Below are 25,982 nucleotides of genomic sequence, written 5' to 3'. Positions count from 1 at the left end.
ACCTTTCTACTCCTCTCCCTAGTCATCACCTGCATTCTAGTCCCAGCCATGGTCACATCTTCCTGGAGGTAGAGATGTGCGTTGGTCTTTGGGGGGCAAGACTTGAAACAGAATCTCCCTCTGTAGCTCAGACAGGGCCTGGAATTCACAATGTAAGACAGGCTAACCTCAAACTCACGGCAAGCTTTCTGCCTCAGTTTCTCGAGTGCCGGGAGTCCAGTCATAAACCTGGCCTCTTGACAGCCCTCCCCACATCTTCCTTCCTACCTCTTCCTTAGGTCCACCTTAAAGTGAATGCTCCCAGCCCAAACCCCAAATGCAGGCCCTCCTCTTCTGAATCTCTCTCTCCCTCTCCTTTGCTTTTTACTGTACTGACACTACCTCTTAACTTGAATGTCACTTCTTCAGGGAGCTCACATTGCACCTTAGACTCACCTCAGGGGAACTTACCACCATTGTAACTAATCATTTGCAAAATGATTTGCTATTCTGTGGTAGCCCAGAAGGCCTGAGAGAGGTTACCACCATTGTAACTAATCATTTGCAAAATGATTTGCTATTCTGTGCTAGCTCAGAAGGCCTGAGAGAGCTTTGGGACAGTGTGTTCCATAGTCCCAACACCCTTCCTAGCATGGAGCAGACACTTAACACTTTTTGAAGAAATTAATAGATGGAGGGAGACAGATGAAAGACTGGATGGGTGGAAAGAGACTTCAGAAAATTTTCAGCATTTGCCAGTCCACTGGAAGAGATAAAACCTGTAGGCTTTGTCTCACTGGGCTAGGGAGAGGTGAGGGAAGGCCAGGCTAACCACAGAACAGGGGTGGAGAGGGCAACTCGAGATCATAGCTTTTTTCCCAGGAATCTCAGGTTTGTGTTTCCAACACAGCCAGGATAAGTGTGTGTCTAGAATTCCATTTCCCAAAATGTAATTTAAAAAGAAGAAAAATCTAAATGAGAACTGAGTAGATCAGAGAGAGGAAGTCAAACTTTAAGTTTCCATTCGTGCTGCCGGGAAAGCCATGTAAAAATGGGCCATATTTCTGCACTTTTGGGACTACTTTGAGGCATTCCTGCCTGCCACAACAACCTAATTGCCAAACAGCATGTTGCTTTGCCATGAGACCATCTGAAATCTAAGAAAGCAGACATGTCTAGCAGTTTTACAAGCCTACTATTTTTTTTTATAAAGCAGACTCCAAAGACTTTTAACCCACTAATTGACCATGTAAATTGCTACCTCGTGTATCCGTTGCAACACAAAGGAAAATGGAAAATAATATTGTTTTTGGGCTCTCTGAGATCTACTCAGGCATCTTGGGCCTGTGCTGCCAACTACTTTGGTTAAGGGAGGGCTGGGAGTGGGGCCTGAATGATTCAGCAGTATGGAAAGTCTTGCAGGGTCTTCCAAAGACAAACCTTGGGGTTAACCTAACAGGTTCAACACTTCACTCATGCCAGGCACGGTCACTCACGCCTTTAATTCCAGCACTCAGGAGGCAGAGGCAGGCAGATGTCTGTGAGATCGAGGCCAGCCTGGTGACACAGTAAGTTCCAGGCTAGCTGGGGATACAGGGAGACCCTGTGTGTGGCAGGGGTCGGGGGGAGACTAGTCATGGGACTGGAGAGATGGCTCAGTTGCTAAAGTATTTACCAACTGAGTGAACACCTGAGTTCGATCCCCTGAACCCACATAAAAAGTCAAAAGCTGGGTATGGTGGCATGTACCTCTAAGTTCAGTTCTGAGATGGAGACAGGCAGATCACTGGGGCTCACTGGCCAACCAGCCTAGCCTGAGCAACAAACTCCAGGGCAACAAGAGAACTTTTCTCAAAAAACAAAGTGGATGGTTTCTGATGAACAACACTTGAGCTTGTCCTCTCTCTCTCTCTCTCTCTCTCTCTCTCTCTCTCTCTCTCTCTCTCTCCTCTCTCCTCTCTCCTCTCTCTCTCTCCCTCATATCATGCTTTTCCTGATGCCCTGGTCTAGGTTTCTTTTCTCCAAGGGAGAATTGTCTGTGTTGGCTTCTCATTTGATGAGAGCAGGGGTGTGAGTTCCATTCTGCCATGGGGTCCATCCAAGGTGGATATGAAGAACAGAACACTCAGGGATATATCTTCTGCTGCCAAGGACTGCCATGTGGATAAGGAGCTGCCTGTTCTGAGTTACCACAGAGGACAGCACTCTGGGAGAAGTGCCCGTACTGTGTTCCCACAGCACCCTGCAAGTCCCTACCCCACAGGGTGCTTCGCAGTCCTAGGCAGGGAACTCTCTGAACAAAGGGCCACATCTGTCTTTTTGGAGCTGTGCCCCGAGTTCCTTCCATAGTGTCTGGCCCCTGGATATTGATGAATAAATGTTTGCTCATGAAGAAAAAATTATACAAATAAACCTTCGTGAGTGTTGATATGGGGGAGGGGGTGGTATTCATCAGTGCTCTTTAATTTAGGACTTCCTGGTGATGAGACGTGCTGGCTTGAAAAGAACCTGTCAGGTCCTTTTCAGTATATGTCCTAGTACTTCTGGGGCAACAGCAAAACAGGGGGAACATCTGGCACTCTGTTATATTGAGGTCACACAAACTTGTAGGAATCCTGGTTCTGCCACTTAGAGCGGTCACACCTCAAGGCAACTTGCTGACATCTGTAGCTGTAAATTGGGGTCATAATCTAGTTTGACACCTGCTTAAAGAAGAGCCCTATAAGGCGAGGATGTGATTGCAGGAGGTTTGCAGGTTTGTTAGGGAGGTGATCCAGGAAGTAGGAAACAGCCAGTGAGAGTTGAACAAAAAGCTGCATCCCACTGCAGTTGCAGAGTCTTGGAGGAATGCTGTGGACCATGCCTCGGAATTGTCCACATGAAGTGTAAAAGGCCAAAGAGGACAGCTCTCTGGGAGAGGTGCCCATACTCCCATTTCTATCCCCATCCTTCAAGGCAAACTTCCCAGTTCTTTGGCTGCACCTGCAGGTAGAATGGGGTCCCCAAGCTCTCCCAGCCAGAGGACACTGGAGAGGCCTGTTGTCCATCTGTAGCTGTAGCTCCAGTCACAGATGAGCAGAAGAAATGTGGCCCGGGCTCTAAGTATCTGTTTTGAGTATTTTCATGTTTGTAGAATGCAACGGGAGCTTCCCAAAGGAGGGATCTGTCAAGTCCATCATCACCCAAGAAACAGATTTCAAATGACTAGGTGAGAATTAATAGATATCATATATATAATTCCAAAATGTTTATATAATATATATAGATCAAAATGTTTAACACAGAACTTGAAAAATAAAGTGCCAGATATTGCTTCTACTATTATTAGTGGCTCTTTATTCATAGACAGTGATACCTTTTAAAAGAAACAGGACTCATTTGGGGTGAATTTGCAAACTTTAGGTTTTGTATTTTCTTGGAAGACTCACTGATTGGAGAAAGTGTAAGTAGTTATGGCTTTGACCCAGAGAGGAAACTCCAGAGGGGATAGGCAAGCCTTTCACACATCTGGGCACATACTTTCTGACATATAGCCCGATATTTTTCTAAGTGGAACTGGTCGTTTTTAAACAAAAACAAAAACATTGGGGCTGTGACAGGAAAAATTACCTGGTGACCTTAGATGTCCTGAAATAGTCTTACTAGGGGATTTGTAAAACACAAGTGCAAAAAGTTCCCCACACATGGTTTGAGCCAAACAGTACCTCAAGGTCCAAAAAGAACAAGTGGGCAAAAGGTTTTCATCTCAGATTCTGCTCCTGCAGTCATCTGGACCAGTTTCAGCCTCTTGCACAAAGGCCTAGCCCCACAGCAGAAACACAGGAGGGCACAGGGTGGCAGGGGACTTCTTCTTCTCTAGATGAGCCCCTGGTGTACAGCTGCCTTCAGTTCTGACCTGGACATATTCCCTAAAGGAAATCTGTCTTCATCCTGAATAGAATTGGACTCAAAGGCAGGTGCTAGCCCCTGAGGGCTCATATGCCCAAGGTATGAGAAAAAGTCAAAACTATTGACTTACAAGGCCTCGGGCGGGAAAGCCTGTAGCTCCCTTGGCATGTCCTTCCCCAGGTTTGGGATTCTTGATTGACAGTTGCCTTGCTTCAAAGCCAGTGATTTAAGCTTGAGCCCTTCCTACTAGCTACCTTCTGGTTCCAACTATTGCCTAGCTGGGCACCTGCCTACTCTCTCCTGAATGGATACCCTGCAAGCTCCTATTTTCAGGCATCTGATTTTAGGCCTGGAGAGATGGGTGATGGAAGCCAGTGCCTTTTTCCCTGTGCTGTGAGGTGTATAGCTCCCCTCCCCCAACCACAGCAAACACACCTGGCTTACACTGGCACAGTGCAGCCTCAGAAAGTGGCTTAAAAATACATTGCTCTAGCTGCCTTGTCAAAGCTAATATATTCAGAAGCTGAAGGTGGCTCCCAGGACGGCTATGTCGGGTCTAGCATTCAAACATTTAGTGGCCGAATAATTACTGTAATAATTAATTTCTGTTGCTTAATCTAGCAATCAGGCATGTCTCTTTACACATGGGAAAATGTTGGTCCCTGTAGGTAGATGTGTGTGTGTGTGTGTGTGTGTGTGTGTGTGTGTAAAATACGGAAGAGCAAGTGTTATTTAATTTAGGTTTGGAGATCAGTTTGTGGAATGAGTAAGATGCTTTCAGGGCTGGGAGTGTCTCTCAGAGGTAGGACACATGCTTAGGGTGCTTGAGGCCCCAGAGTCAATCTCTAGCACACACAAAAACCCTATTTGTAAAGTTGTTTTTGGTTTTAGCTATAAGTTTGAGAGGAAAAACAACTAGGGAGAAATAAAAATGAAACACACCTAACTTCAAATGCCAACTTGGTGAGAATTTTCCCTAAGTAGGATTTGGTCAAATTCTATAATTTTCAGCTTTGTTGGTGAAATTTGAAAGCAGCTAATCTTACCCAAATCCTGCCTTAGGCTTTCTGGAGCCGTGCATAGAAATGTTCTGTAATCCTTGGATTAGTTTAAATTTTCTAGAATCCACATTTCTTAAAAATCATAAGAGATGGTACAAATATTTAAAAGAATAAACTTTACCTAATGCAATATAACAGAAACACTGTGCTTTCAAATACTAATTAATATAAAAATATTAACAAGAAATTTTACAATCTTTACACAAAGTTTTAGAAATCTGATATATGTTTTACATTTAAAGCATGTCTCAATCCTGTTCTTAAGCCTAGTGTGAGGGTGGATGTCTATGATCCTAGTTAAGAAAGGCTGAGGCAGGAAGATCACAAGTTCCAGGTCAGCCTGGGCTGTATACCAAGATGCTGTCTAAGGGGCTGGAGAGATGGCTCAGAGGTTAAGAGCCCTGGCTGCTCTTGCAGAGGACCTGGGTTTGATTCCCTACACCCACAAAGTGGCTAACAACCATCCATACCTCCAGTTCTAGGGGAATTCAACACCCTCTTCTGGCCTCCACTGGCACTGCATACATGTGGGCAATACACTCATACACATAAAAAATAAAAATAATAAAAATATGCTGTTTAAGGCTGGAGAGATAGCTCAGCATTAAGAGCACTGACTGCTCTTGCAGAGGACCCAGATTCGAATCCCAGCACCCACATGGTGGCTACAAAGCATCCTTAACTCCAGTTCCAGGGGAATCTGAAGCCCTCTTCTGACCTTCATGGCATTGCATGACATGGATGCACTCACATACATGCAGGCAATACACTCATATACAAAATAAAAATAATGTTAAAAAATAAAATCATAGAAATGCTGTTTAAAATAAAAATAAAATGAAACAAATGAATTCCATTCTTTAGTCTCAATAGTCATGTTTCAAATACTCTATAGTCACACTTGACTACAAGCTTCTCTACTGGCCAGCACAGAATCCAGGGCAGGGGCAGAGTCACCTCTGTGAAGCTATGACTTAACCAGAGATCATAACACAGTCATAAAATAAATATAGAAGATGTTGTTTTATGTCCCGCGTTACTGAGGAAAAGCCTAAATCATCCCTCCTGTACCAACTCTTGGTTGACTTAAAATCATCACTCTGCCGGCAGTTCATTACTAGTCTTCCACTAGTTTGCTATACATAACATCTGTACTGTGTCGGCTATGATGATGATTCTTGCCCATGTTACTTTTTGGGAACTTGAAGTCCATGTCTGTTGAAAGCACCAGCTTTTCCCCTACAGCTGCAGATGTCCCCTGGGTGACTGGAACCAGACGAAAAGGCTTGGCATCCTCTCTTCACATTTGTTCTCTTAGCCTTTGGGCCAGAGTCTACACAACTCTGCATGTGGACATGTTGATCACTTGAGAAATCTTTTTTCTGGAGCTATAATATGGGCTTAATCTAACCTGGGCTTGCCTCGCCTCTCTCTTCTTTCAAAGTTACCCTCACCAGAAATAGCAGACCATGAAAACAGTAAAAACAGGTGGCGGATCTTCTAGAAGGAATGTATACGGTTCCCCTTCTATTAACCTATCTCTCTCCCTCATTCTGTATCTGTAACCTCAGCCCCTTGGAGTTGAGAAGCTGACTTGTAAGCAAAGGCCCCTTTTCTCCACTCTTTGACCATTGATAAAGTCTTTATTTCTCCCCAAAACTCATCTCTCAGACATTAGTTTTTCCTTGGGATGAGCTTGTAGATCTGGGTTTGGTGGCAGCAGGATTATTTGATTCAATGTCACCCTTTATAGGACACTCCAATAGACTAAAGAGGGGACTGTCTCTTTCTCATCCCATTACCTCTTCTTTGCATTGCATTCATTTTTTTTTCTGTTGGTTATCTTCCAGTGTGGAGTATTTATGAGGACCTGCTAAATATTGAGCAGATACAGAGTACATATAATGGCTGGTGCAGAGAAAGAGATGACATTGGCTGTGAGCTCAAGAGTCTTGTCACCAGAAAGGAGAGATGACATCAACACAAATATGAGACGCCACCAGGAAGCATAGAGTTTGGTGTCATAACAAATATGATTTCGTGCCAACAGGAAAGGAATCGGAGATGTCACTGCTAGATGCACTTGCCATTTAGGGAGCAGTAGGGTCCATAAAAGCTGGGTAGGGTTTGGTAGGCACAGAGGCAAGGCGTCCAGAGAAGAGGAAATGGAGTCCAGGGTCTGGTCAGCATTCCTCTTCTCTACATTCCTTCAGCCTGGATTCACCCCTGGGGTGGTATGATGGTTAATACTGATGATCAATTTGACAGGATCTAGAATCACCTAGAGACAGGTTCTGGGTTTATCTGTGAGGGATGATCTAGATTAGGTTAATTGAGATGGGAAGACCCACTCTAATTGCTGGGCTGAATAACAAAAGAGCCAGGGGAGGGTTGCTGGGGAGTTGGCTCAGCAGGTCAAAGTACTTGCTATGTGAGTGTGAGGATGGGAGTTTGGATCTCCAGCACCTTGTAAATGCTAAGCAGGTGTGGCAGCCCACATGTAACCCCAGCATATGGGAGATAGAATAGGGGATACCTGAAGTCGGCTGACTAGCAAAACTAGCCAAATCATTGAACTATGGATGTGTGTGTGTGTGTGTGTGTGTGTGTGTGCATGAGAGAGAGAGGAGAAGAGAGAGATCACAGAAGACACCTCATATCAACTCTCTCTTCCATGCATACACACGCATCCACACACTCGTGTGCCTACACACATGCACACATGTCATACTCACAGACACTCAAAAAAAAAAAGGGATGGGGAGCCGGTGTGGTGATCCACACCTTTAATCCCAGCACTTGGGAGGCAGAGGCACGCAGATCACACTGAATTCAAGGCCAGTCTGGTCTACATAGCAAGTTCTAGGCCATCTGGGCCTACAGGGAGACCCTGTCTCAAAAAGACAAAAAAAAAGGGCCGGCGGCAGGGGCGGGAGGGGGCGATGAGGAAGAAAGTGAGAAGTGAGCCGAGCACAAGCATTCATCACTCTTTGCTTCCTGATTGTGGATGCAATGTAGCCACTTCAGGCTATACCCATATACCCATGACTTCCTTACCATGATGGACTATACTTTTGAACTGTGAGCTACAACAAAGCTTTCCCTAAATTGCTTTTGTCAGGTACTTTGTCACAGCAATGAGGCAAGTAACTAAAAGAGGTGGGCTGCTCTGCTCAAGGCCAGTTAAAAGTTGGAGTTGTATCAGAGGGCATTCTCCAACAAGCCTTACTTTAAGCAATTTCCTCCTCTGTTTTATTTTATTTTGTTTTGTTTTTTTGAGACAGGGTCTCCTTGTAGCCCCAGCTGACCTGGAACTCCCTATTTAGACTAGCCTAGATCTCGCAGAGATACCCCTGCCTCTGCCTCCTGAGTGCTGGGATTAAAGTTGTGTGCCACCACACCTCTATTTTAGACTTTCATTTGGTCTCCCATTAAGTATTCATTAGTGCTGTGCTTAAGAATTCTAGTCTCCCACTTCTACTAGGATTGTACTTCTTGGGCCCCTTGCAGTTGAGTGGGACCATGCAGCTAGCTGTAGCCAGTGAGTTGTGAATAGTAGCAAAAGGATTCTAGACCAGAGCAGTCCATTGTAGTGACTCCTAGACCAGAGCAGCCCATCATTGGGGCCAGCCCCTGGAGGGATAGCGCAGCCGTTAAAGGCTAAGGCTAACAACCAAAAAATGAAGACTTTCTTTAAAGGGCTGGTTTGAGGTGGTGGCTGCTCTGTCTACCTGAGCCACTACAATGATCAGAGGTGTTCTGCTGGCTGGCATGGGCAAGTCACAGGAGATGTAGCTGAAGTCTAGTCAAAGCACTTGGAAGCCCTGGTGATTTTTATCTTTAGCACCAGCAATCTCCTTGGCTGATGGACAAGCAGGCATTTCAACAGGTCTCTTGATGGTCCACAAATGTGCTGCTCAGACATTTCTTTTCTTGTTCAGCCTTACAGCTACAAGCAGTCTTTAAGGCAGCTTTTTATTTTATTTTCTTGATTATTTGTTTTCAGTGGTGTAGGTGTAGGATTGAATGCAGGATTTCACATAGGCTAAGCACGCAGCCCACCACTGACTTACTTCCCCAATCCCCAAACTTCCTTAGATTCTCTACCTTGCTAGGTAAGGAACAGGTCTCACACATTCACTCATTTGACAAAAATTCATCAAAAGCTTGCTTCCTGCTGAATGTGGTGGCACATGCCCTTAATCCCAGCACTAAGGAGGCAGAAGCAGGCAGATCTCTGTGAGATGAGGCCAGTCTCGTCTACATAGCAAGTTCCAGGCTAGCTGGAGCTACATAGTGAGACCCTGTCTCAAAAAGACAAACAAATAAATGAAAAGCTTGCCTCCTGTCAAAACTGCTCTGCCTGTATTCTTCCTCTGCAGGAGTTCCATTGAGGAGAGACACCAGCTAAACTCTGGAAAGGAGTTTTAAGTGCCAGGATACAAAGTCCAGGGGGCATTATGGGAGCTCCTCACTGCAGTATTTGGTATGAAAAGTCAGAAGATGGCTCCAAGCAAGCCTCGGCATGGTAAAAAGAGGAGCCCTCCAGGACGACAGGCGTACAAAAGAACAACAAAGACAGTAGCAGAGCTGGGCCCCTTCAGAGAACACCAAGTGACTGGGGATGAATGGCTGGGAGGTGGTGTGGGCAAGTGGTAGATTCATAGAAAATGGAAGGGATAGAGGCAGGTCCCCCAAGGTCCTGGTAACCATAGTAACAGTGATGTGCACAGGCCAGGAAAGAGCCAGGAAGTACTGGGATCAGGCTTGTGTGTGGTTGGAGAGGAGAAGGGAGTTGTTTTATGAGTTGGCCAGACAGTAAGAGACTTTCTGTGTACTTACTAGTGTATTTGTGTGTTTATTTACATTAAGCAGAATTCCCTGAAAACACAGGTGGTTAAGGAAAAAAAAAGCATTCCTAGAGCAAAGCACAGAATGGGAATAGGGCAGTGAGTGCGTTAACAACAACCTGGGGCCACCAGGCAGCAGATGGAGGTGGGGTGTGATGGAGGGAGAGAATTCATAGACGATACAGAGCCAGAGGGTAAGCTGGGAAGTAAGAGAGCTCAGCTAAGACAGACACAGACCTGGGCAGTGTCCTGGAGTGAAGGACTTCTGGAAGCAGACATGTCCAACAGCAAATTTTTAAATAGTCAGCAGCAGCATAACTCAAGTAACCCCACCCAACCCGTTGCTCACCAACCCTCACCAGAAGTGACTGGGGTGGATTCAGGTCAGACAGTGGGAACAACCATGAGGCATGAGTGCCAAAGTGGAACCAGAGAAGTCAGTAGTCAGAAGCAGGGAGTCTGTGGTTTCAAGGGTTCAACAGGCCCCCCTGGGGTATTACTGGAGATGGGAATAGGAATGAATCTTGGGCCAAACTTCCTTCATGGAACAAAGACAGTGATTTGAGAAGAGAGGAAGTAAATAGTCATACTGACTATAAGAATTCTCTGAGAAAAAGCATGGTAAGCTATTGTCCACAGTTATATTAAAATACTCAAGCACAGATCAGAGAGCTATAGGTAGGTCGGTATAAGATAACTTTGAATGGTGTCCAAAGTGTGGGAAGGAAATTTTGTGAAAGACTCTGAGCTTTGAAAATGGCTTTCTAAGAACTACTAAAAGTACTTTTCATAGGTGAAATGGGTAGTGCTAATGGTACATGGATGGTTAAAACATTATATATTTTTTTTTCTGAGGCAGAAAAACAGCCTCAGAACCGAATGCCTTAGATTTAGAACTTGAGCCCTAGCCTCTTCTTTCCTTGCCACAACCTCCCTTCTACTGTTTTAGTTATTTTCCTGTTGCTGTGATAAAATACCCTGACAAAAGTAACTTAAGGGAAAAAAGGTTTATTTTGGATCACAGTCCCAGGAAACAGGCCAGCATGGCAGGGAAGCATGGTGGCAGGAGGCTGAGGTAGCTGGTCATACTGCACAGTCAGGAAGCAGAGAACTGTGCATGCTCAGCCAGCTTTCTCCTTGTTAGGAAATCCAGGACCCAAACCACGGAATAGCACCTACCACCCACTTTTAGGGCAGGTCTTCCCACCTCAGTTAACCTAATCAAAATAATCCTTTACAGGTGTTCCTGGAGGCTTATCTCTAGGTCATCCACATCTTGTCAAGTTGACAATCTACACTGCCCCTCACACCTGCTTTACAGAGAATCCTACTACCTGATAAGATGCAAAAGGTAGTTGATTCTGCCGTCAGGATATTGTTGCATTTGCCTCAGATGAACCTAAATCAGTTAGGGTATGGTACTGTAACAAAGAGACGACTCTCTTCCTTGATAAAGCTTGGACTGTCAGTGTCCATCAGAGGCCCATGAGTTAAAGACTTGGTTTCCAATTGATGGCATTAATGGGACATAGTGGAACCTTTAAGAGGTGGAGCCTGGTGGGAGGAAGTTAAGTCATTAGGAGCATGCCCTTGAAGGTGTTGGGACCCAAGTCTGTTTCTCACTGTCTTTTTCCCCCTCTCTCTCTCCTTCCCAGGCACCGTGAGATAAACAGGCTTATTCTGCCATGTGTTCCCACCATGAGTTGTTGCCTCATCACAGACCCCAAGGCATCTGGCCAACCAACTATGAACTGAAAACTCCAAAACTGTGAGCCAGAATTCAGTTTTTCTCTTTATAAGTTGATTTATCTCAGGTATTTGTTACGGTACATGGAAAGCAGGCTAGCATGCCTTTCAACCACCAAATAAAGTAGCTAAAAGTCCATTTATCTGACACTTGAAAACCATCTGTGAGAGAATCTGCTCCATGCAGTGATTCAGGAATCCAGGTTCCTTCCATCTTGCTGTAGCGATAGCCAAGGCCATTGCCTTGTCTTCAGGGGCAGAGCTGAGTTAAAGGCATTCCTAATTTGTACTTGTAAGAAAGGAAAAAAGGAAGACCAGGAGCTTGTCTTGTCTTGCAAGTTTGGGGATTGGGGAAGTAAGTCAGTGGTGGGCTGTGTGCTTAGCCTATGTGAAATCCTGCATTCAATCCTACACCTACACCACTGAAAACAAATAATCAAGAAAATAAAATAAAAAGCTGCCTTAAAGACTGCTTGTAGCTGTAAGGCTGAACAAGAAAAGAAATGTCTGAGCAGCACGTTTGTGGACCTGGGAGTTGCACATACCTTTTCTACTTGTATCCCGTTGGCTCAGATGTCATCACCATGAGTGGAAAGCCCAGGAAGTAACATCCCTGGCTCAACAGCTTGCGCCCACCTACCTTAAATTCTATCACTGTAAAGGAAGGGGAGAGTGCAGGCTGGGTGCTGTGTCTCAGAACACTTCGGTGAGTTTCTTGTTGACAGATGTAAAAGGACAGAGACCAGCAACTTCACAAGAACAGGCTGAATCTAGTTTTGTGCCTACTTGCTAACAGATATGTAATGTGGCAGAACCTGGTCTCAGAATAGCTTTCAGTGTAACACACTTGATGCCTGTGGAATGGACTCTGGGTGTGGGGAAGTCAGCATCCCCTGGGAGCAGGACTCAGGCCCAACTCCACACATCCTGAATCAGAATCATAGCAACATCTCCAGGTGATAGGTGAAGAAGCCCAGTCTCCTGGTTCTTTAACTTGGTCTTGACTTTGGCCTTTTATATAGACAGCTGTCCGTTGATTCCACAACTAGAAAGGCTCTGACAGCAGCTAGGAGGATGTTTTACAAAATGTGACCAATGATCTTGTTCTGGACAGCTTTAGTTGTCAACTTGACACACCTGGGAAGAGGGACCCTCAATTGGGGAACTGCTTCCATTGGATTGGCCTGTAGCCAGGCCTGTGGGGCATTTTCTTAACTGATGAATGATGTGAGAGAGTCCAGCCCTCTGTGGGTGGGGCCACCCCTGGGCAGGTGGTCCTATATTGCATATGAAAGCAGGCTGAGCATTGGCCAGGGGAGTAAGCCTGTAAGCAGTGTTCCTCCATAGTCTGTGCTCCATATTCTTCCCCTGAGCTCCTGTCTTGACTTTCCGGGTAGTGATGAACTGTGACCTGAGAGATGTAAGTTAAAAATAAACGCCTTCAGCCAGGCGTGGTGGCACACGCCTTTAATCACAGCACTCGGGAGGCAGAGGCAGGCGGATCCTCTGTGAGTTTGAGGCCAGCCTGGTCTACGGAGTGAGTTGCGGGCAGCTGGAGCTACAGGGAGACCCTGTCTCAAAAAGACCAAAAAGAAAAAAAGAAAAAAGAAAAAAATAAATCGCCTTCCTCCCCAAGTTGGTTTTGGTCAGTGTTTTTTCTCACAGCAACAGAAAAGTAACTAAAACAGATGTTAGTGAATTGTGATGTCATTTTGGAAAATTACCCCAACCACTGAAAGAAAGGTAAAAAAGACATGATACACGGTAAAAATAAAAGAGTGCATGGTACTAATGAAGTGTGTGTGTGTGTGTGACTGCAAGTCACAGAAGCAGGGGGCTGTGGATGGGACGTTCACAGACCGGGCTACAAACAGCCTACAGGCTTCGCTCACTGCCTCTAGGACCTCATGTTCCCATGCAAAATGGATTAACTTGATCTCCTAGGTTGTGGCATTTTCTAGGAGGCCCTCAGAATAAATGCTAATGGCTCTCTCCTCTTCCTTAAACCTCTTTTCAGGAAAGTGCCTTGCCTGAAGGCATCTCTAGAGAAGCTAAACCCAGGATTCCTAATTCTTTCAGCTCCAGCTTCCTCGGTGGTAAAAGAGGCCACATTTACTTATGCGACCTCCAAGAGGCTCAGGTGCAAGTTTGAGACCGTGTCATAAGAGGTACGGTCACTTCTTGCCTGCCCACCCTGCAGGTGCTGGCGTTCCGTCAGTGTGGCTGGCCCCGGACCGAGGCTCCTGCTCAGTATTTGGGCTGGTCCAGGGACATAGCTCACCCCGCATCCTCTGCCAGAGGGCGGTGCGGTAGCGCCACCGTGTGGCCGCGCGACATCAAAGCGCCGGCTCCGCCCGCTCTGGTATCCTGTGTGGCTCAGCCGGGAGTCCCGCTTGCTAGGTTTACCGTGCCTGCGGCTAGGGAGGGTGACCAGGAAGGGCATCGCCTCCCGTCCCCATACGGTTTTTCTTGCACAGCCCTCTGGCGGAGCCGTTTGCGTCCCGGGTGCAGAGTGGGTGGAGTACCGCCGTGTCCCGGTCCCGATCTGTGCACCTAAGCTGTGGGCCATACAGAGAGCATCTCGGCCCTGCACAGCCAGGCTCCGCAGAGGGATACCTGGACCAGGCGGCAGCCAGTGGTTCACCACACATCCTGAACGTCAGAGGCCACGGTCTAACTGCCCGCCTGGTATCTTAGTGGCTAAAGAGCTCTGATCTGGTAAACAGATAAAAACAAAAAGCAAACAACCCCTTCCCCCCTCCCCGCCCCCCAGGAAGGCTCACGGGTCCCAGCCAGGGGTCCAGGTTCTGTGTTTTCTCTTGGGTCAGGAGAGGAAGTGAATTTAGCCCGCACCTCCCAGAGAAGAGTTAAAACATAGGTGATGGGCAGCACAAAGCATCCTTCGCTGTCAGATCCTGTCACGACTTTGGCCACCCAGGTACCAGCGTGGTACCATGTTCCAAGCTCAGCGATTCTAGGAATCACCCTCAAGGGGTTCTGCCCCAGCATGAACACTCCCCAGACCCAGAAAGTCCCTACACTTTGTTGGTTAGGTCCGGGATTCTGAAAGAATAGTCTAACAACACCTCTAGAACCCCAGTCACTATGGAAACGCTCCCCCGATGCAAGCAGGAGGGGGGAGTCCGGCATAATACTAAATTCCCCTGAAAACAAAACCTCAAAGACCTTTGACTTACAGCACAGGAAAATAATTCACCCAAGGTCACCCTGTTTACAAAGTGGGGAATCCAAATCCATCTCCCAAGCCCTTTACCACTGGGAGAAGACAGGACCTCAATCTCTTTTGCTTCTCCACATCCAAACTTCTTCACAGAGTGAGAAACATTTTGTTGAGCAGGACTCAGGAAAGCTGGGGAATTCGGAAGAGAACTCACCTCTAATCAGAGAACTTTGGTCTTCACACTTCGTTTGTCTGCTTTCCACCCCCCACCCCCAAGATGCTCCTGGCTGCTTCCCTGTTTGCACATCCTGCACCTGTGATGTGCTTCCTGCCCCTACAGCCTCCTGTCTTGACAACTTCAGCTCTCTCAGTGAGGGAATAGAGACGGGTTTCCAATGAGAGCCCAGTCTTAATGCTCTGCCCTACTGGGTGGATCCTGGGTGCGCTCACAGGATAATGCTCATGAATAAATCTGGACTTGGTGCATGTTACTTCTCATTTTCTGAACTCATTCTGTATTGTGATTACTGTCAGCTAATGATTTTAAAGCACTTGTCAAATGTCAGGAAACTCCATGGAGTAACACATTTGCTGTTTACAGAAATATTCTAAGAGGTGTTATTAGCCTCATGGTCTGCAGAAGCACAGTGAAGTGTCTTGTCAAAGGTCACTGGGAGAGTACCCAACCACCGAACCTTCCCAACTCCGGTTGCCCCTTAACCAGCATGCTGCTGGATGGAGAGACTTACAGAATCTCTCAGTCCAGAGAGATTCTCTCTGCTCCGGTTGCCCCTTAACCAGCATGCTGCTGGATGGAGAGACTTACAGAATCTCTCAGTGGTGCTCTGGAGTCCAGAGAGAACAAAAATATGTCCTCACTGAAATCCAATTTTGCAACTGTTCTGTCAAAGTCCTGAGAAAGAAAAATGTTAAGAAAATACTCTTGTGTGCTTGTGCCTCGGAGTTCTGTGTGGGAGGAAGATGTTCTCTACATCTGGAAAAACTTCATCTGCTCCTAATAGAGAACACTGTGAAGTCCCTATGGTGTCCTCCAGGCCATGTCATCCTTTTTACTATGCATGGACTCGTATTTCTATCTGGAGAAAAGATATCTGCCCTTGTACAGCTTTAAAAATGACAGTAGAAAGCCAGATATGGTGTCGCATGCCTTTAATCCTAGCACTTGGGAGGCAGAGGCAGGTGGATCTCTGTGAATTCAAGGCCAGCCTGGTCTCCATAGTGAATCTAGGCCAGCTGTGACTACAGGAAGACCCTGTCTCAAAAAACACCAAAATAAATAAATAAAAAAATGACAGTAGCAGGTAAACCAAACTTTTGTGTCTGTGCATCCTATACCTTTTCTAAATGTGGCTGCTTTTTCTTAAAATGTAACTGGGGCACTCTTCTTGAACCTAAGTTCTTGAACCTAAGTGAACTTAGAAAGGGATCTCTATGTCCACTCCACAAACCTGGGTGGACCTTTGTGACTGCTTCTTTTGGCAGATTGGGACACAACTGATGGCACATAACCTCTGAGCTGGATTGTAGAAATTTCTTGCCCATTTACCACACTGTCTTAAGAAATCTGTCACTATGTTTTGAGGTTGTCAAACAGCCCCAGAGAGAAGCCACGTCTAGGTGCTCTGGCCACCAGCTTCTTGAACAATAACTATAATGTGGGGGTTGTAAGAAAATTAGGCAACAATAATAAAAGGTTTCTTAACACATAACCATCAAAAATTAATTCAATAGGCACACGGCGTTTCAGGCAGCCCTCGCCTGCATTGCACTGTGGGATTTCACTGCAGCATTTGGTTCTGAACACACAGCAGCAGCACTCTGCACTGTGCATGCCCATCAGGCCACGAAATGCCATCAAGCACTGCCTGAAACACCTCAGATGCCACACAATCATATGACAAAAATGACAGTGTTTTTACTATACATACAAAGTTGTCGCCTGTAGAAACACAATGGTTTAATTACAAAAAGCAAAGACTCCTAGTATTTTCCTGCCATCATGCCTCAGCATGTAGGTATTAAATTAGTACATCTTTGGGTTGCAAATGTTGGAATGATTTTATTTATTTTTTTGTTTTTACCAGGGTTTTTTTTTTTTTTTTTTTTTTTTTTTTTTGTCTTTTTGAAACAGGGTCTCCCTGTAGCCCCAACTAGCCTGTAAGTCACTATGTAGACCAGGCTGGCTTTGAATTCACAGAGATCCACCTGCCTCTGCCTCCCAAGTGCTAGGACTACAGGTGTGCACCATCATGTCCGGCTGTGTTGGAATGATTTTAAAAATTACTATTTGGTGACTGGAATTTCATTAAAAATCATTCCATGAATCTTTGTTTGGAATTGAGACAGGATTTCCAACAGTTTCTGTCATATATGTACTGTATATTTATGTTGAGTAATATTCTCTGCATTGAAAATTGTAACTGGATACTTTTTTATTCAAGTTTTTGACACAGGGTCTCCCTGTAGTCACAGATGGTCTGGATTCTCTATGGAGACCAGGCTGGGCTCCAACTCACAGAGATCCACCTGTCTTCCTAGTGCTGAGATTAAAGGCATGCACCACCACGCCTGGTTTAGCATTAAAGTCTTCAGTCAAAATATGTATCAACTCTGAAAACCTTTGGAGAGCTCTACACCCTCTAGTATCAAGATTTAATTTTTAAAAATTTATTATCATTTTTTCTATGTGTATGCGTGTATTACCTGCATGTAGGTAAGTGCACCTGTGTTGTGCAATGCCTGCGGAGGTCAGAAGAGGCTGTCGGATCCCCTGGGACTGGAGTTACAGACAGTTGTTAGCTGCCATGTGGGTGCTGGGATTCGAACCTGGGTCTTTTGCAAGAACAATCATTGTTCTTAACCGCTGAGCCTTCTCTCCAGCCCTGAGATTTAGTTTTTTGAGGAAAAATACACAAGCATATCCATCTCAGTAGTATGCAAAATTTCTTTCATTTTTAATAAATGGTAAAATTACATATACACAAAAATTGCTCTAAAATAAATTTCTCTATGATTTATTGTCAGCAAATGCTTGATTCATGTACGATTTAGAAGGACTGAGGAAAAATAAAAGGTTAGGTAAAAGAACAGAGTCAGACCCTCAGCAGACTGAGCTGAGGATTTATTCCTAGTTCTACGAAGGTGACACAGCTTCTCCAGGGACAAGCAAACCGTGCAAAGGTGGGAGGGTTAAGGTGAATTTTATAGTCCTGGAAACAAAGAAGGCACACACAGCTGTGAAGTCTGGGTGGAGGTGTCCGTGAGCCCTTTCCTGGAGTTGCAGAACAAAGAAGCTGTTTTCAACTCCGGTGGCTAGGGGCTGAACTAACTGGGGCACAAGGACAGCTGAGAGATATCCTGGCAAGAGAAGTGGGTTTTCTGGCTTACTGCAGCTGTGGCGTTCTATCAGGCCTGAGATAGGGATGTGGTTAACTATTAACATTGCGGGCAAAACATTTGTCTCAGGGAACTTCTGGTTCCTGTCAATTTATAAGCTTATTTTATGTAACTACATACCTGGGGTTGCATAAAAATTTCTTCAGCTAAAGGGGTCACGAGTGACTAGACGATTTGGGGGGCTTCAGCCACTTCAGCTGATGCCATTGGGAACAGAGCTGATTGGGCCCTGCTAAGCTCTGCTCACACTGAAGATTCAGGAGCAGAGTAACTTATTATCAGTGATTTAGGTCACTAAGTTTGGGTGGTTTGTATGCAGTAATGGATGGCTGAAATGAATTCTGAACACTTTTACTTTACTGTTATCTCTTCTTCACTGATCTTCATGCAAATCCACTTCTAAACACACAGGAAGGTTTCTCTAGGAAGAACTCTAGAGGCAGAATTGCCAGGCCCAAGTCTCAGTTTAAAAGGGATATAGTATCAAAGGACAGTAAAAATGAACTCACCACATCTGCCTCAAATGAGGGAGATCCACCTTGAAAACATATTAAGCAAAACATGAGGCTTAAAATGACAGTGTGTTACCAGTTTCCTGAAAGTCTAAGAACACTCATAGAAATGTAATGTTAACATTGGGCTCTGCCATGATATCTGCAGCAACCTCCTCTCACAGACATGCACAGGCACCCTGCTGAGACATTGTCTGCCTCTGAGTCCCTAACAGACCTCTTACCTAGGAAGTCAGTTAACATCAAAGAGGGTATTGGTACCACATCCTACTTCCCAACCCCTTCCCTGCCTCCTGCCTGGGAATCAGAGATCCTGGCTGCAAGCTTTCGCTGTGAAACTCCCATCCTTAGAAAGGTATAAGAAGAGACCCCACTTCTGCCATGTGGGCTCCAATTCCTCTCTCCATGCTGCCTGTCTCTGGGCTGGGGCTTGAACTCTACTCAGAGCCCCCGCCATGCTGTTGCATCTCTGTCTGTTCATGATATTAATAGCTTTTAAAATAGGCCAAGCATAATGGTACATACCTTTAATTCTGCACTCGAGAGGCAGGGGCAGGCAGATCTCTGAGTTCAAGGTCAGGCTGGTCTATATATCAAGTTCCAAGCCAGCCAAGACTACAAGAACGTGTCTTAAGACAAAACAAAAGAAAAAAATTTAAAAAAACAACTCCTAGGCCAGGCATGGTGGCACATGCCTTTAATCCCAGCACTCGGGAGGCAGAGGCAGGCGGATCTCTGTGAGTTCAAGGCCAGCCTGGTCTACATAGTGAGTTCCAGGGCAGCTGGGGCTACAGGGAGACCCTGTCTCAAAAAGAAAAACAAAACAAAACAAAACAAAACAAAAACGAACTCCTTATTCCCCAGTAATCTATCTCAGTATTCTCTTGAACCCCCTTTACCCCCCAAACCTTTCAACTTAGAACCAGATTACCTTTTGTTTATGGGGCTATGTGTGTAGTCAAAGTGCACAGACCTCCAGGGAAGTGATACCCATGGGGGTTTCCCAGTCATTCCTCCATAAGATCCTAGCTCCTGAGGCTAGAAAGGCAGCTCAGCAGTTAAGAGCACAGGCTATTAGCATACACATAGAGGCTAACAACTGTCCATATCCAGTTCCAAGGGATCCAACGCCCTCTTCTGACCCCTGCAGGCATTGTACAACACAGGTGTACTTACATATGTTGAAGCAATACATTCAAACACATAAAATAAATAAGTAAATAAATAAAATATATTAAAAAGAGAAAGCATCCAAGCTCAAAGTTCAAAGCAAAAAAGTGTTAATGTCTGTTAAATTTGTGTGTGGGGACTATATGAGTACTGTTATTTAATTTTTAAGAATATTCATACATATAAAAAAATTCATACATATGTATACACAGAAACACACACACACACACACACACACACACACACACATGGTTCCTTCTTACTATACTCAAGGACTCTCCCTTTAAGAAACCTTCATCTGGGCTGGGGAGTAGCTCAGTGGTAGAGCCCTGCCCCAGCCTGCACTAGGCCTTGGTCAATCCCAAGCACTGCACAAAGAACAGAAAGAGCCAATGTTCCTTTAGCTTCCCCAGCCTGAGACTGGAGTAAGGCTCCCAGAGATTTAGCTTTACACATCACTGTCTCATCTCTTGCTGACCCCCACTCTGTGATAGTGATAATGCTCTCTACCTGGGTGGCGTGCACTGCATGTGCAAGCATCTTGTCAAAGGCTTGAGATGGCTTCTTGTAAGCAGGCTCTGTTATTTCCCCCTTCTTTTCAAAGACAAGCTTTAAAAATCAACTTTGACTTAAAAGTTCTTTGCTATTATTTTTTAAGTAACAACACAATTACTATTTTTCTTTTCCCCAAAACCTTGCAGAGCAAGGATGAACCTCAACTTGCTAGAACGATTCCCTTGTCCTTTAGACTGCTCTCTTCCCCGTGAGAAAGCTGTTCTTTTCATTCTCAAATTACAGGCACAGAAACAGATTCCGAGAGTGTTTCTCTCCTTGCCTGGTGAATTATTCATTCTTCTAAATCCACTTGAATGTCATTCATTTGGGAAGCTTAACTGCTGATGCCCCATAAGAGCAGTCCACATCCCACTGAACATAGGGAATGCTCCTTCTCCCTTCTCAACGATGGGAGCTAGCCTCGGAGGCAGAGCATGGCTTCTACTCATTTGCATTCACAGCACCAAGAAGCACCTGATGTGCTATTGGCACCTCATCTTCTCTGCAAGGAATCTTGATTAACACCTGCCTTGCTCCAGGAGTTCCTCAGCCCCATACATGCCCATTAGCACTGATGAGCAACGCGTTTCTCCTGCCTGTATAATAGCATCATTTGTGCAAAATGGCTCACAGCTGTCTTGGTTATTGCTAGAAGACAAAACCAGGAAATCCCCCTTCCTCTATGGAAAAAACCCAGCCCAAAGGACTAGCTAGAGCTTAGATTCCCAGATAGGTACCCTGGACACTCCACTAAGAATAACAATAGGGGGCTGGAGAGATGGCACGGAGGTTAAAAGCACTGGCTGCTCTTGCAGAAGACCCTGGTTTGATTCCAGCACCCACACGGCAGCTAACAACCGTCCACAACTCTAGTTCCAGGGAATCTGACGCTCTTTTCTGGCCTCCATGGGCATTTACATACATGCAGGCAATATAGTCATACGTGTAAAACTAAAATAATATATAAAATAAAAAAATAGGCTATTGTTTGTTTATTTGTTTGTTTGTTTTGAGACCATTAGCCCTGGCTGGCCTGCAACTTTCTATGTAGCCTCCCCTGTCCTCAAGCTCATGTTGGCTTTCTACTTCAGCCTCCCAAGTGATGGGATTCCAACCATGCGCTGCCACACTCTGTTTTTGTTTGGTTTGGTTCTGGTTGGTTCAGTGAGCAGTGTGTTCTGATTTGCATGTTACTGGCACTCAAACCAGAATTTGGTAGTTGGGGAGGTTTGGAGGAGAAGCTAGTGTCTTTAAAAAAATTTTTTTTCATTACATTTTTACTTATTTTGTATGTATGTATGTGTGTTTATGTGTGGTGGGGGCATGCATGCCACTGTATACACGTGGAGGTCAGAAGACAGCCTGCAGTAGTCTGGTCTCTCCACCTACCATGCAGGTCCCAGGAATTGAACTCAGGTTGCCAGACTTAGCAGCAGGTGCCTTTACCTGCTGAGCCAGCTCACCTACCCAAAGGTAGAGTCTGAACTCAAAAGCTTTGTTTTGTTGTGATCATTGGTGCAGCCTCTCTGAGCTGGGGGCTGGGGGGTGTCTGTCGTACCACAGGGACATGCGTGGCAGTGCTGTTGAATGAAGTGCTATGCTGTACTTTGTCAATATCTCTTTTCAAACTGGCATCAGGGAGAGACAGACAATACTGTGTGGAGTGATCTGCACTGTGACATGAGACAGCAACAGAGGCTCTTGGATCAACCTTGCTGTGCTCAGGGAGGTTTGAAAGAGTCACCATGGCAGTTTCTTCTCTTTCAACACCACATTTGAGTCATTGAACCCTCCTGCCATGCGTAAGAAGCTATAAAACCACACGGGACAGCTGAGACCACGTATCTAGGTGACTCAATGGCTCAGTTCCTTGTCTCACATGAGTGTTGGCATCATTCTGTTCGGCTGCTCAGCACCCTCCAAATCCTTAGGAATGTGGTGATGGACAGGCCAAGTCCCACATGTGACAATCCTGCTAAAGGGAAAACATTACCAGTGAAGTCTGTGCAATGGGGCAGACATTTTATTTGGTTTTGTGAAAGATTCAAGAGAAACTTAAAGTCTCATGTCAAAGAACTTGATCCTCAACTGCATAAACAAAACATACTTGATTGTAGCCAAAAGGCCAAGAAGCAATCGCATAGGCAAAGTAAAAGCCCATAAAAATTTCACAAAACATTTGAGAATATTCTTTATGCTCAGGTTCAAATGTCCATGAATAGAGATGAGAGGAAAAAAACTGTGTTCAAGAAGAGAAAAAGAAACTTCCTATTCTCCAATCCCTTTCTCATTCCAATCCCCAACAGGCAAAGAAAGAATCAGATTTGAGTGTCACAAAACTCAACTCTTGGACTGCCGGCCTGATTACCCACAATAACAGGAGTCAGCCTTAAGCCTTTGAAGCCATTCGAGGACTGTTCAGTTAGGTTCCAAGTGGAAGCTCTTCTGGAATTAAGGGTGTGAAGGAAAAGGGTTGCTCATCTCCTTTTAGATCTTCCAAAGTCAACAGAGCTTGGTGACTTGGTGTTCCTTGCTTGGGGAAAGTGCTTCAAGGATAATTTCCCCTAAGCAAAACAATGGAGAGAGCTCTAGGAAATAGTGTTATTAAGTCTACTATAAAAGCACTCAACAAAATTTAGCATCCTTTCAGGAGGCTTGTTGGCCAAGGAATGGATGATTGGTAATTTTGATTAAGGAAGAGGATGCATATGGCATGATCGTGCACAGAGAAAATCTTAAGCAACCCACTAACAAGCCATTTGAACAACATAAACAACTACAACAGAGCTCCCCAAACCCAAATCCAACAGTGTTGTAGAGTACAAGAACATAAACAAACGTCAATTTCCATATACTACCACTGAACGTTGAAAGTGAAATTGAAAAAAGATGTTATTTATAATAGCACAAAACAATAAAACAGGAACAAATAAAGTATAAACGTTCTACACATTGAAAACTATGAATCATTGTTGGAAGAAATTGAAGATATAAATAAATTGGAAATATCCCCTGGGTTGAGGGACTTAATATTGTCTACAGAGTCAACACATACCTTATCAAATCTCAGGTGTCTCTTTTGCAGATATTAGGAAACTGATTCTAAAGTCCATGTGGAAAAACAAGGAATTCAGAATAGTCAAATAATCTTGAGAAAGAAAAATGAAAAATGAAGTGGAAAGACTCAAATTTTCTGATATTAGATGCCATCATAATCAGTGTTTTACTTCCTGCATGAGGATAGACCTACAGAACAATGGAACATAATAGAGGGCCCCTCATATTTGTGGTAATTAGCTGTCAAGAAAAGTACCAAGAAAATCCAATGAAGAAAGAGCGACAGGGCTGGAGCAACTGACCATCTACTAAAAAGAACGAAGTTGGATCACTACCTTACACTATGTACAAAAACTAACTCTAAATGGTCATAAACCTAAACATCAGAAATGAAAACTCTAGAAGTCTTAGAATAAAAGTGTATTGTCATATTGTTGGGTTAGTAAACTGGTTTTGTCATTATGATATTAAAGGCAAAAGTGACAAAAAAGAAGTCGAGCTTCATCAGAATTGTTATTTTCAGGGGTTGGAGAGACGGCTCAGTGGTTAAGAGCACTGGCTGCTAGTGCAGAGGACCCAGGTTTGATTGCCAGCACCCACACATGGCAGCTAACACCATCCTAACTCCAGTTCCAGGGGATCTGACACCCTTTTCTGACCTCTGTGGGCATTGCATGACACGGGTGTACTTACACACATGCAGGCAGTGCACTCATATACATAAAATAAAAATAATAAAATATTTTTTAATTACCATTTTTGATTCAAAAGAAAAAACAATCCACAGACTGGGAGAAAATATTTGTGAATCTTATTTGTAAGGCACTTGAATCTGGACTATATAAAGAACTCTTGTAATTAAATAACGAGCAATTGTATTCCAACTTTAAATAGCAAAGGGTTTGAATAGACATTACTTCAAATAAGATATACCAAGGACCTACAGACAAAGATGTTCAACATGACTGACATCAGGGAAATGAATATCTAAGCCACAAAAAAATATTACTTCCCTCTCAGTAGGATGGCTATAATCAAAAAGTCAGATAATAATGGCTGTTGGCAAGGATATGGAGAAATTAGAATCACCATACACTACTGACAGGACTGTAGGTTGGTCAGTCACTTTAGATGTGTTTGGGGTGTTCAAGGTGATAAGCTATATAGATGGTGCAGCCACTTTGTAAAGCAGTCTTGCAATTCTGCAAAAAGTTAAACATGGTTTCCAAATTAACATGTGACCTGGTAATTCCACTCCTACCCACATACCCAGTGGAAATGGAAACATACATCCCACAAAAAACAAGTACACAATGTTCATAGCAGTTTTATTCCTGTTGTAAACAGATGTATTATGGGACTTTTCCCGGGTACATGTGAACAAACATCTACCCGCCCCAGATAGGTAATAGACTAAAGAAATAATTCTACCCAAGTGTAGCTTGAGTTTATTGGGGTTACTTACAGGAGTATGGGTGATGGATTTCTAATGGGAGTTTGGATGACTCAGAGGCAGCTGCAACACTGAAAAGCCCACCCCAGCATGGAGAGCTTAAGAAAGCTGCATCCCAGAGCTCCCTGCACCAGGGAGGCGGCCTCACTGGTCAGAGAATCTCTGTCTTCTCAACAATTGCTACTGCCCTCCCTGGGGAGAGGTTCTTTGAATCTTGCAGGGTCTAGGAGCTTCCCCAGACTGTAAATTCATTTATTTCCTGAGTCTTTAGGAGCCTCCCTCCAGGAGGAAATACTTTAATTCAGAGGAAATAGCAACTCAACAAAAAGGTAAGAGCAACCATCTATGGATGAATGAATACATGGTGACATTCACACAACAAAGTATTAACCAGGCCAGAAAAGAAACAGCGATGCCAGTTATTATGTGGGAGGACCTTGAAAACAGGATGTTAAGTGAAAGAAGCAAGTTCCATACATATGCTGATAGCTTCAGTTGTCAACTTGCCACACCTGGGAAGAAGGAACCTCAACTGAGGAATTTCCTCTGATGGATTGTCCTGCAGCCATGTCTATGAGGCATTTTCTTGATTGTTGAGTGATGTGGGAGGGTCCAGCCCACTGTGAGCGGTGCCACCCCTGGGCAGGTGGTTCCATGTTGTATATGAAGGCAGGCTGAGCACCGACCCTGGGAGCAAGCCAGTAAACAGCATTCCTTCGTGGTCTGTGCTTCAGCTCCTGCTTCCGGGTTCCTGCCCTGAGTTTCCTCAGTGATGAACCGGGAGATTTAAGTTAAAATAAACCCTTTCCTCCCCAAGGTGGTTTTGGTCAGTGTTTTTCTCACAGCAATAACAAAGAAACTAGGACACATAGTGCACACATTTGTATAAAATACACAGAACAGGCAAATCCAAGGAAGCCCGAGAGTGAGAGTGATAGCTAACAGGAACAGGCTTTCTTTAAGGGAAAGATATTCTAAAAGTAATTGGAGTGATGGATGCACAATTCTCTGAATATGCCAAAAATCATTGAACTGTGATATTTAAATTGGTGAATTATTTAAATTATATGACTTAAACTGTGACTGTTAATAAAGCCATTAAACATATCAATG

This window comes from Nannospalax galili, unplaced genomic scaffold (assembly GCF_000622305.1).
Source record: "Nannospalax galili isolate Female #2095 unplaced genomic scaffold, S.galili_v1.0 scaffold500, whole genome shotgun sequence".
NCBI classification, from domain to species: Eukaryota; Metazoa; Chordata; class Mammalia; order Rodentia; family Spalacidae; genus Nannospalax; species Nannospalax galili.
This window is presented reverse-complemented; position numbering follows the sequence as displayed.